The sequence below is a fragment of the Stegostoma tigrinum genome, chromosome 10, assembly GCF_030684315.1.
Source record: "Stegostoma tigrinum isolate sSteTig4 chromosome 10, sSteTig4.hap1, whole genome shotgun sequence".
NCBI lineage: Eukaryota > Metazoa > Chordata > Chondrichthyes > Orectolobiformes > Stegostomatidae > Stegostoma > Stegostoma tigrinum.
Window position 1 is genome coordinate 47,677,351 of NC_081363.1, and position 11,626 is coordinate 47,688,976.

Below are 11,626 nucleotides of genomic sequence, written 5' to 3' on the forward strand. Positions count from 1 at the left end.
GATAGTATTTACAATTATATGCCTCACAAGCCTTATTGAATTCTTTGAGGATGTGACAAAACACATTGATGAAGGCAGAGCAGTGGGTGTGGTGTAAATGGATTTTAGCAAGGCATTTGATAAATCCACATGATATGCTCATTCAGAACGTAAGGAGAGATGGGATTCAGGGACATATGGCTGTCTGGATACAGAATTGGCTGTCCAATAGGAGACAGAGGGTGGTAGCAAATGGAAAGTATTCAGCTTGGAGCTCGGTGACCAGTGGTGTTCTGCAGGGATCTGTTCTGGGACCTCTATTCTTTGTGATCTTTATAAATGATTTAGATGAGAAAGTGGAACGGTGGGTTAGTAAGTTTGCCAATGACACAAAGGTTGGTGGACTTGTTGACAGCGTGGAGGGCGGTTGTAAGTTGCAACAGGGCATTGACAGATGCAGAGCTGGGTAAAGAAGTGGCAAATGGAATTCAACCCAGAAAAGTGTGAAGTGGTTCATTTTGGAAGGTCGAATTTGAATGCAGAATACAGGGTTAATGGCAGGATTCTTGGCAGTGTGGAGGATTGAAGTTGCTACCCAAGTTGATAGAGTTGTCAAAAAAGGCATATGGTGTGGTGGCTTTCATTGACAGGGGAATTGAGTTGAAGAATTGCAAGGTTATGCTGCAACTCTATGAAACCCTGGTAAGACCACACTTGGAATATTGTGTGCAGTTCTGGTCACTTCATTATAGGAAGAACGTGGAAGCTTTAGAGAGGGTGCTGCCTGGCCTGGAGGGCAGGTGTTCTGAGGAAAGGTTAAGGGAGCTCGGGCTTTTTTATCGTTGGAGCGAAGGAGGATGAGAGGTGACTTAATAGAGGTGTACAAGATGATGAGTGGCATAGATAGAGTGGATAGTCAGAGACTTTTTCACAGGGTGGAAATGACTACTACGAGGGGACATAATTCTAAGGTGATTGGAAGAAGGTATAGGGGAGATATTAGAGGTCGGTTCTTCACGGAGTGGTGGGCGTGTGAAATGCAGTGTCGGCAGTGGTAATGGAGTCAGATGCTTTGAAGACTTTTAAGCGGCTCTTGGATAGATACCTGGATGATAGTAAAATGCAGGGTAGTTTGATCTTAGCAGGATAATAGGTTGGCACAACATCATGGGCCAAAGGGCCTGTACTGTGCTGTACTGCTCTATGCTGTGAGGGCAGGGGCAGAATCCAGAGTGGTGACATTGGAGGGCTCCACATCATTGCAATTGACATTTTGATCATTCAAGCAATGGGAAAGGATCGGAAAGGAAATTCTGAAATGCCTCCTGAAGAGGAGGTGGTATTGAAATGGAATAACGTGTGGTGAGAAAGGATAGTGTGTGCAAATATGAGAGTGCAAAGCATGGTAGACTAATTAGTAAAGTTATGTCGCCTGGGATTCAGGGTAGACTTGTCAACTTGATACATAATTGGCTTAAGGGAGGAGGCAGAGTAGCTTATGGACTGGAGAACTGTGACTACCGGTGTTCCAAAGGGATCCATGGTTGGTAAGTTTGTGGACGACACTAAACTTGGTGGCATCGTAGTGAAGAAGGTTTTCTCATATTACAAAGGGATCTTGATCAAATGGGTCAATGGCCTGAAAAATGGCACATGGAGTTCAATCTGGATTAATGCGAGGTATTGTATTTTGGTACAAGAAACATAGTCGGGCCTTGGGTAGTGTTATAGAACAGACAGACCTAAGGATGTAGCTACACAATTCTTTTGAAGTTTATGTCTCATTGAGAAAGGGTGGTTTAAAAAAACAGTTTTGTCATGCTTGCTCAGCCTCTTACGGAACCGGAGCTGGAGCTGGATGAGCTTCGGATCATTCGGGAGGCAGAGGGGGTTATTGAGAGGAGTTACAGGGAGGTAGTCACTCCTTGGGTACAAGAAAAAGGCAGATGGGTTACGGTCAGGGGACGGAAAGGGAACCGGCATGCAGTGCAGGGATCCCCTGTGGCCATTCCCCTCAACAATAAGTATACCGTTTTGGATATTGTTGGTGGGGGGGGACTTAACGGGGAAAGCAGTGGGGCACAGGTCTCTGGCACAGAGTCTGTCCCTGCTGCTCAGAAAGGAAGGGGGAAGAGAAGCAGAGCAGTAGTCATTGGGGACTCCATAGTTAGGGGGACAGATAGGAGGTTCTGTGGGGACGAGAGAGACTCACGGTTGGTGAGTTGTCTCCCAGGTGCCAGGGTGCATAATGTCTCTGATCGTGTTTTTGGGATCCTTAAGGGGGAGGGGAAGCAGCCCCAAGTCGTGGTCCACATTGGCACCAACGACATAGGTAGGAAGAGAGATGCGGATTTAAGGCAGAAATTCAGGGAGCTAAGATGGAAGCTGAGAGCTAGGACGAACGGAGTTGTTGTCTCTGGTTTGTTGCCCGTGCCACGTGCTAGTGAGGCGAGGAATAGGGAGAGAGAGGAGTTGAACACGTGGCTACAGGGATGGTGCAGGAGGGAGGGTTTAGGATCCTTGGATAATTGGAGCTCTTTCTGGGATAGGTGGGACCTTTACAAGCAAGATGGTCTTCACCTGAACCAGAGGGATACCGATATCCTGGGGTGGGGGAGCGGGGGTGGAATTTGCTAAGGCTATTCGGGTGGGTTTAAACTAATTCAGCAGGGGGATGGGAACCAAAATTGTAGTTTGAGTATAGAAAAGGTTGAGAGTAGGGTGGTCCGAAATAAAATTTCAGGGATGCAAGATGGCACCGGCAAGCAAGAAGTTGGTTTGAAGTGTGTCTACTTCAATACCAGGAGCGTCCGGAATAAGGTGTGTGAACTTGCAGCATGGGTTAGTACCTGGGACTTCGATGTTGTGGCCATTCCGGAGACATGGATAGAGCAGGGACAGGAATGGTTGTTGCAGGTTCCGGGATTTAGATGTTTCAGTAAAAACAGAGAAGATGGTAAAAGGGGTGGAAGTGTGGCATTGTTGGTCACGGACAGTATTGCAGTTGCAGAAAGGATGTTTGGGGACTTGTCAACTGAGGTAGTATGGGCTGAGGTTAGAAACAGGAAAGGAGAGGTCACCCTGTTAGGAGTTTTCTATAGGCCTCCGAATAGCTCCAGAGATGTAGAGGAAAGGATAGCAAAGATGATTCTCAATAGGAGTGAGAGAGACAGGGTAGTTGTCATGGGGGACTTCAACTTTCCAAATATTGACTGAGAACACTAGTTGGAGTACTATAGATGGGTCAGTTTTTGTCCAGTGTGTGCAGGAGGGCTTCCTGACACAGTATGTAGATAGGCCAACAAGAGGCGAAGCCACCAGAGATTTGGTACTGGGTAATGAGCCTGGCCAGGTGTTAGACTTGGAAGTAGGTGAGCACTTTGGTGATAGCGATCACAATTCTGTTATGTTTACTTTAGTAAGGGAAAGGGATAGGTGTAGACCACTGGGCAAGAGTTATAGCTGGGGGAAAGGCAATTACGATGAGATTAGGCAAGATTTAGGGAGCATAGTGTTGGAAAAGATTATAAGAGATAGGATTTAAAATCATCCAGAAAAGAATAAATTGATTAGGGATAGCCAGCATGGTTTTGTGAAGGGACGGTCGTGCCTCACAAACCTTATTGAGTTCTTTGAGAAGGTGACCAAACAGGTGCATGAGAGTAAACCGGTTGATGTGGTGTATATGGATTTCAGCAAGGTGTTCGATAAGGTTCCCCACAGTAGGCTATTGTACAAAATGCGGAGGAATGGAATTCTGGGAGATATAGCAGTTTGGATTGGAAATTGGCTTGCTGAAAGAAGACAGAGGGTGGTAGTTGATGGGAAATGTTCATCCTGGAGACCAGTTACTAGTGGTGTACCGCAAGGGTCGGTGTTGGGTCCACTGCTGTTTGTCATTTTTATAAATGACCTGGATGAGGGCGTAGAAGGATGGGTTAGTAAATTTGCAGATGACACGAAGGTTGGTGGAGTTGTGGATAGTGACGAAGGATGCTGTAGGTTGCGGAGAGACATAGATAAGCTGCAGAGCTGGGCTGAGAGGTGGCAAATGGAGTTTAATGCAGATAAGTGTGAGGTGATGCACTTTGGTAGGAGTAACCAGAAGGCAAAGTACGGGGCTAATAGTAAGATTCTTAGCAGTGTAGATGAGCAGAGCGATCTCTGTGTCCATCTGCACAGATCCTTGAAAGTTGTCACGCAGGTTGACAGGCCTGCTGAGAAGGCATACAGTGTTTTTAGCTTTTATTAATAGAAGGATCGAGTTCCGGAACCAAGAGGTTATGCTGCAGCTGTACAAAACTCTGGTGCGGCCGCACTTGGAGTATTGTGTACAGTTCTGGTCACCGCATTATAAGAAGGATATGGAAGCTTTGGAAAGGGTGCAGAGGAGATTTACTAGGATGTTGCCTGGTATGGAGGTCTTACGAAGAAAGGCTGAGGGACTTGAGGCTGTTTTCATTAGAGAGAAGAAGGTTGAGAGGTGACTTAATTGAAACATATAAAATAATCAGAGGGTTAGATAGGGTGGATAGGGAGAGCCTTTTTCCTCGGATGGTGACAGCAAGCACGAGGGGGCATAGCTTTAAATTGAGGGGTGAAAGATATAGGACAGATGTCAGAGGTAGTTTCTTTACTCAGAGTAGTAAGGGAATGGAACACTTTGCGTGCAAACGGTAGTAGATTCGCCAACTTTAGGCACATTTAAGTCGTCATTGGATAAGCATATGGACGTACATGGAATAGTGTAGGTTAGATGGGCTTCAGATTGGTATGACAGGTCGGCACAACATCGAGGGCCGAAGGGCCTGTACTGTGCTGTTATGTTCTATGTATAGGAATTGGGAAGTAATGGTGAGGTTGTACAGGACATTGGTGAGGCCTCTTCTGGAATACTGTGTCCAGTTTTGTTTGTCCAGTTATAGGAAGGATATTATCAAGTTGAAGGTGGTTAAGGAGAGATTTACCAAGATGTTGCCAGGTACAGCAGGTTTAAGTTATAAAGAAAGGCTGGATAGGCTGGGACTTCTTTCACTGGAGTACAGAAGTTGAGAGGTGACCTGAAAGAAGTTAATGATATCAGAGATAATGTGAACTGCAGATGCCGGAGAATCCAAGATAAGAGGGTGGAGCTGGATGAACACAGCAAGTCACGCATTACCTTCAGAGCACAAAAAGCTGACGTTTCGGGCCCAGACCCTTCATCAGAAAAGGGGAATGGGGAGAGGGGTCTGAAATAAATAGGAAGTGAGGGGGAGGCAGATCAAAGATGGATAGGGGAGAAGATAGGTGGAGAGACAGACAAGTTAAAGGGGTGGGGATGGAGTCTGTAGAGGTGAGTATAGGTGGGGAGGTAGGGAGGGGTTAGAGGTCAAGGGGGGCGGGATGAGGTTAGTCGGTCGGAAATGGGGGTGCAGCTTGAGGTGGGAAGTGGAGATAGGTGTGAGGAAGAACAGGTTAGGGAGGCGGGGACGAGCTGGTTTTGGGATGTGGGGGGGGGGGTAGGGGAAGAGGAGATTTGATAGTTGTCTTTTCTCAAGGATGGGGGAATTTCAAGACTAGGGGACACATTTTTAAAGTGAGAGAAGAGTTTGAAAAAGACGTAATACAATTTTTTTTTAAAACACAGAGGGTGGTTCACCTGAGGAGTAAACTTCCTGAGGAAATGGCGGACGTGGGTACAAATGTAACATCTAAAAGACATTTGGACAGATATGAAGATGAAAGGGTTGGAGGTATATGGCCCAGGAGCAGGCAGGTGGTACTAGTTTAGTTTGGGATTACGTTCGGCCTGGACTAGTTGGATCAAAGAGTCTGTTTCCATGCTGTGACAATGCCTGTATGGATAAATAGACAGAGACGTAGTTGGAAAATGTTTTTAAAACTACATTGATGGGCCCTTTATCAGGTTAGATGTAGCGTTATAATGAGAAGGATAAATTGAAACGACAAATAGAAATAAATGGTTAAGGCTGTAACTCAATTACAGAGTGTTGCAAAGTGAACAATACTGAGAATTGAATAATCAAGGATCATTTTGGAAGGATTAGGAAGACAGGAAACTGGAATAACCGTTTTTTTAAAAAAATGAGATCTTTACATCAACAAGAATTTTGGTTCAAAAGATCAAGGTTGAGAATCAGTTTAGACGGCAACGGGATAGGAAAGAAGTCACAGTTTTTCAGACCACCATCTACCTTAACTATTAGTGTAAAACTCAATAAACCACGTAGGCTTGTAGAAAAAACTGTAATGATATTAGGCAAATGTGTTGGACAAATCAAATTAGCAAAGATAGCCTTAAGGATGAGTTCAGGAGACTATATTTAGAAAGTACATTCTGTTACTAACTAGGGAACAGATTACTTTGGTCATGAAAGTGTGTGACAAAGGAGGGTTAAACTGCGGAGTAAGGAACTCCCCACCCCCACTTATTTTGGGGGTGAGGAATAAGGGTCCTGAAATTAGTGTCTTAAGTTTCAATAAAGTCATGGAGAGTCGATTGAAGTAAATTGGGAATAAGTTAAAAGACAGTGTTAGATAAGCACTGGCAGATGTTTAACAAAGGTTTCAGAACTCTTAAGGTATTGTCCATTGAGAAAGAAAGACTGCGGAGGGCGAAGGAATTGTTGCCAGCTGAGGAATTTAAAGATGGTGTCAAATTCAAAGAAACAGTGTATGATGCTGTGAAGTTTGGGAGGAGGCCAGGAAACTGGGTAAATTTTAAGAGACTAGTATAACATTGCTTATTGTTATGTGTTTTTCAATGTAAACCACTGTTTTCTATTTAATTTTCTATGCAAACAAGTGCAAGCACACATGAAATAGTGAACTACACACCATTATGGTGCAGATGTTGCCAACTCCGCTAGCATCTTCCAAGGCCATACCAAAAGAATATCCAGCCATTCCTCTATGTAGTGCGAGATGGAAGCATGTCCAAAGATTATTGGTATGCTTTTCCATGATCTGCAGTCCCACTTTTTGTTTTTTGCAATCTGGAATGCAAGCCCTCCAGGCCAGGCAACTTAGCCTGTTAAGTATTACCAATCTTTCTAATACTTTAAAGTGACATTATAGGATATGGGCACGACAGTCAAGGCCAGGATTGTTTTTTGCCTAATTGCTTTATGTTTAACTGCTCTCTGCAAAAATCCCAAATCCCACTGCAAATTGCCATTTCTCATTTTTCACAGCTGGGATTGGGATGGGCCATTTATGTGCAGCTTGTGGAGGCAGATAACCATTTATATGATTGCCTGGACTCAACTCAGATTCTGGAGTTCTGGAACCAGAAATGTAAATTCTTGGGAAGTGAGGTCAGATAACCAGCAGGATTACTCACAGTGGAGAAGATTATGCATAAAAGTTGTATTAACTAACGCCTAAGAATTGCCCAACTTGTCAAGACATGGCACAGGTATTAATATGTCAAGAGCTGTCAAAAAACATTGAGATAGTTTGAGCAGTGTCAAAGCAGTCGAGACCTGTCAAAATGTATTTTTTTAATCTGCTTTTCTCAGTACAGTGTAGTCTACAATAAAGGAGTTTGTCATAGAATTTCACCATTTTCTCCTATGTGCCCTGGTACTTGTGGATACTAAGTGAATTGGCATAGTAAATAAAGGGGCAATAAATAGTGATTAGAAAGAGACACCAAGGAGTGAACAGTTTTTTTTTCAATACAATGATAGAGACCCCAAAAAAGGCTTTCTGCTCAGACCATTCAGCTCTTGTTGGGTCACCTGGCTTGACTCCCAATACAGCCCAACAAAGTTAGCCCTCATACAATTCTGAAGTTCCACTTTAGTAATAAAGAAGCAAAAAAAATTGTCTAAACATTGTGACATGATAATCATTTCTACCCAAGTTCTTCCCACAGAAACCTAAATTACTTTATCTCACCACCAACAACAGCTGGACAATGTTAGGCAACATAAGAAACAGGAGCTAATAAATGTAATAGAATAATAATCAGATATTAACTCAGAAGTTTTTAAAAAATGAGCAAAAATTTATGAAAAAGAAATTTTTTTGTATCTTCAGGCCATTTATCAAAGAAAGAACCAGCCTATAGTATTTTGCTATAGTGAATCCAGAGACCCGGATAACATTCTGGCGAGAGATAGTAGAAACTGCAGATGCTGGAGAATCTGAGATAACAAGGTGTATAGCTGGATGAACATAGCAGGTGAAGCAGCATCAGAGGAGCAGGAAAGCTGACGTTTTGGGTCTAGGCCCAAAACGTCAGCTTTCCTGCTCCTCTGATGCTGCTTGACCTGCTGTGTTCATCCAGCTCAGCACCTTGTTATCTAGCATTCTGGGGACCCAGGTTCAAATCCCATCCCAGCAGATGACAGAATTTGAATTCAATAAGATATCTAGAATTAAGAATCAAAAGATGGCCCGGAATCAATTGTCGATTGTTGGGAAAAACCCATCTGGTTCACTAATGTCCTTTTGGGAAGGAAACTGCCACCCTTACCTGGTTTGGCCTGTATGTGACTCCAGACTCAACAATGTGGTTGATTCTTAACTGTCCTCTGGGCAATTACGGATGAGCAACAAATGCTGCCTGGCCATTGCTGCCCTCATCCCATGAATGAATAGAGGGAAAAAAGTGCTGAATGTGTGTCAAGTAGCAGTAAAGAATACTCAGCAATGTTGTTTAAAGAGATCTACAATATACTTCCAGATTAGTTGTTGAAAGACAATGTAGAAGTAATGTCTGGCTTTATTAAATGCTGTTAATTTTATGTTTAAAATTGAAGTTGGTGGGAAGTGGCCACGTTTTGCTGAGTACTTATTCCAATCACAGGTGATATAGTTATTTTTCCCCTTTGACTTGCAACATGGAAGGGAGACTGTGTTCAGCATCACTCACACACACACACACACACACACACACACACACACACACACACACACACACACAGAGAAGTTTTCAAAGGAGGCCTCATCCACCTCAGGTCTTGACCTTAATCTTAACCCAAGCCTGGAACAATGTGTCTCATCTCCATTCGTAGAACAGTACAGGCCCTTTGACCCACGATGTTGTGCCGACGTGTTATCCTACTCTAAGATAAAACTACCCTACATTTGATGATCATCCATGTGCCTATCCAAGAATTGCTTAAATGTCGCTCATGTACCTGACTCCACTACCACCGCCGGCAGCGCATTCCACACACCCACCTCTGTCATTCATTTTGAACCTCAGTATCTCGGCCTTGCTTTAGCACAGATAAAGCCAAGCTGCCAATCTTTGAATAATGATAACCATCAGACAAGGTGAACATGTTTCTATACAGCTCCGTGTTAGATCAGTCTTTCACCTACTGCATTTACCAACAGCATATGTAGACAATCACAAAGTGTTTCAACCAAATGGTTATATCTCAAAGTCTAGGGGAAATAGATCTCAGTCAGGCCAAGGGAGACAACCATAGTAAAAGCAACATCCCAATAATCAGTCCAGGAGCATTGGTCAGGTGGAACATCATCTTCAGTGAAACAGAGTGCTGCAGCAGAGAAAAACACCCAATTCCAGTTGATATGAGCCTTATCTATTACATAAGAACTAGGAGCAGGAGGAGGCCGTCTGGCCCCCCGAGCCTGCCCTGCCATTTAATAAGATCATAGCTGTTCTTTTTGAGACTCCGCTCCACTTACCTGTGCACTCACCATAACCCTAAATTCCTTTACTGTTCAGAAATGTATCTAGCCTTGCCTTAAAAACATTCATTCAGCGAGGTAGCTTTGACCGCTTCACTGAGCAGGGAATTCCAGAGACTCACAAACCATTGGGTAAAGAAGTTCCTCCTGACCTCAGTCCTATATCTGCTTCCCTTTATTTGGAGGCGATGCCCTAGAACATAGAACAATACAGTGCGGAACAGGCCCTTCGGCCCTCGATGTTGTGCCGACCTGTGAACTAATCTAAACCCCTCCCCCTACACTATCCCATCATCATCCATATGCTTATCCAAGGACTGTTTAAATGCCCCTAATGTGTCTGAGTTAACTACATTGGCAGGCAGGGCATTCCATGCCCTTACCACTCTCTGAGTAAAGAGCCTGCCTCTGACATCTGTCTTAAATCTATCTCCCCTCAATTTGTAGCTATGCCCTCTTGTACAAGCTCAAGTCATCATCCTCGGAAAAAGACTCTCACTGTCCACCCTATCTAATCCTCTGATCACCTTGTATGTCTCTCTTAAATCCCCTCTTAGCCTCCTTCTCTCCAATGAGAGAAATCTAGTCTAGAACAGACCCTCTAGTCCTAGTTTCACCTGCTAGTGGAAACAACCTCCCCACCTCCACCTTATCTATTCCCTTCATAACCTTATGTGTTTCTGTAAGATCTCCCCTCATTCTTCTGAATTCCAATCAGTATAATCCCAGTCTACTCAGTCTCTCCTCATAATCCAACCCTCTCAACTCTGGAATCAGCTGAGAGAATCTCTTCTGCACCCCCTCCAGCGCTAGTACATCTCTTCTCAAGTAAGGAGACCAAAGCTGCACACAGTACTCCAGGTGTGGCCTCACCAGGACCCCATACAGCTGCAGCATAGCCTCCCTGTTTTTAAACTTCATCCCTTTAGCAATGGCAGGCAAAATTCCATTTGCCTTTTTAAATCACCTGCTATCCTACTTTTAGCGATTCATGCACAAGGACACCCAAGTCCCTCTGCACAGCAGCGTGCTGGAATTTTTTACCATTTAAAACATAGTCCATTTTGCTGTTATTCCTACCAAAATGGATGATCTCACACTTATCAACATTGTACTCCCTCTGCAGACTTTCAGTCTTCTGCATACTTTGCTCTACCACTCACCTTAGTGTCATCTGCAAATTTTGACACACCACACTTAGTCCCCAACTTCAAGTCATCTATGTAAATTGTAAACAATTGTGGTTCCTACACTGGTCCCTGAGGCACACCACTAGCCACAGATCACCAACCAAAAAAAAACACCCATTTACTCCTACTCTTTGCTTTCTATTGGTCAACCAATCCTCTATCCATGCCAATACATTACTATAATACCATGCAACTTTATCTTATGTAGCAGCCTTTGGTGGGGCACCTTGTCAAATGCCTTCTGGTAATCCAGATACACTACATCCACCGGTCCCCCATTGTCCACAATGCAAGTAATGTCCTCAAAAGAATTCCACCAAATTAGTTAAACATAACATACCCTTCATGAACACATGCTGGGTATTCCCAATTGGACAATTTATATCCAGAGGTCTTGCTATTTCTTCCTTAATGGTAGATTCAAGCATTTTCCCCACTAATGAATTTAAGCTACCTGGCCTATAGTTACCTGTTTTTGTCCACTTCCTATTGATCATTCATTAATCGTATAATTGTTGTTGATCAAAGCACACATGGTTCCTTGCTGCTGTCAGAAGCAAATGCAGTTTCTCAACTTTAATTCAACTGGAGAAAGCAAAACTGTAATTTTTTTCTTTATTCATTCATGGGATGAGAGCAGCATTTATTGCCCATCCCTAATTGCCCGGAGGGCAGTTATGAGCCAACGATCAACCACATTGCTGTGGGTGTGGAGTCACATGTCGGCCAGACCAGGTAAGGATGGCAGTTTCCTTCCCTAAAGGACATTAGTGAACCAGATG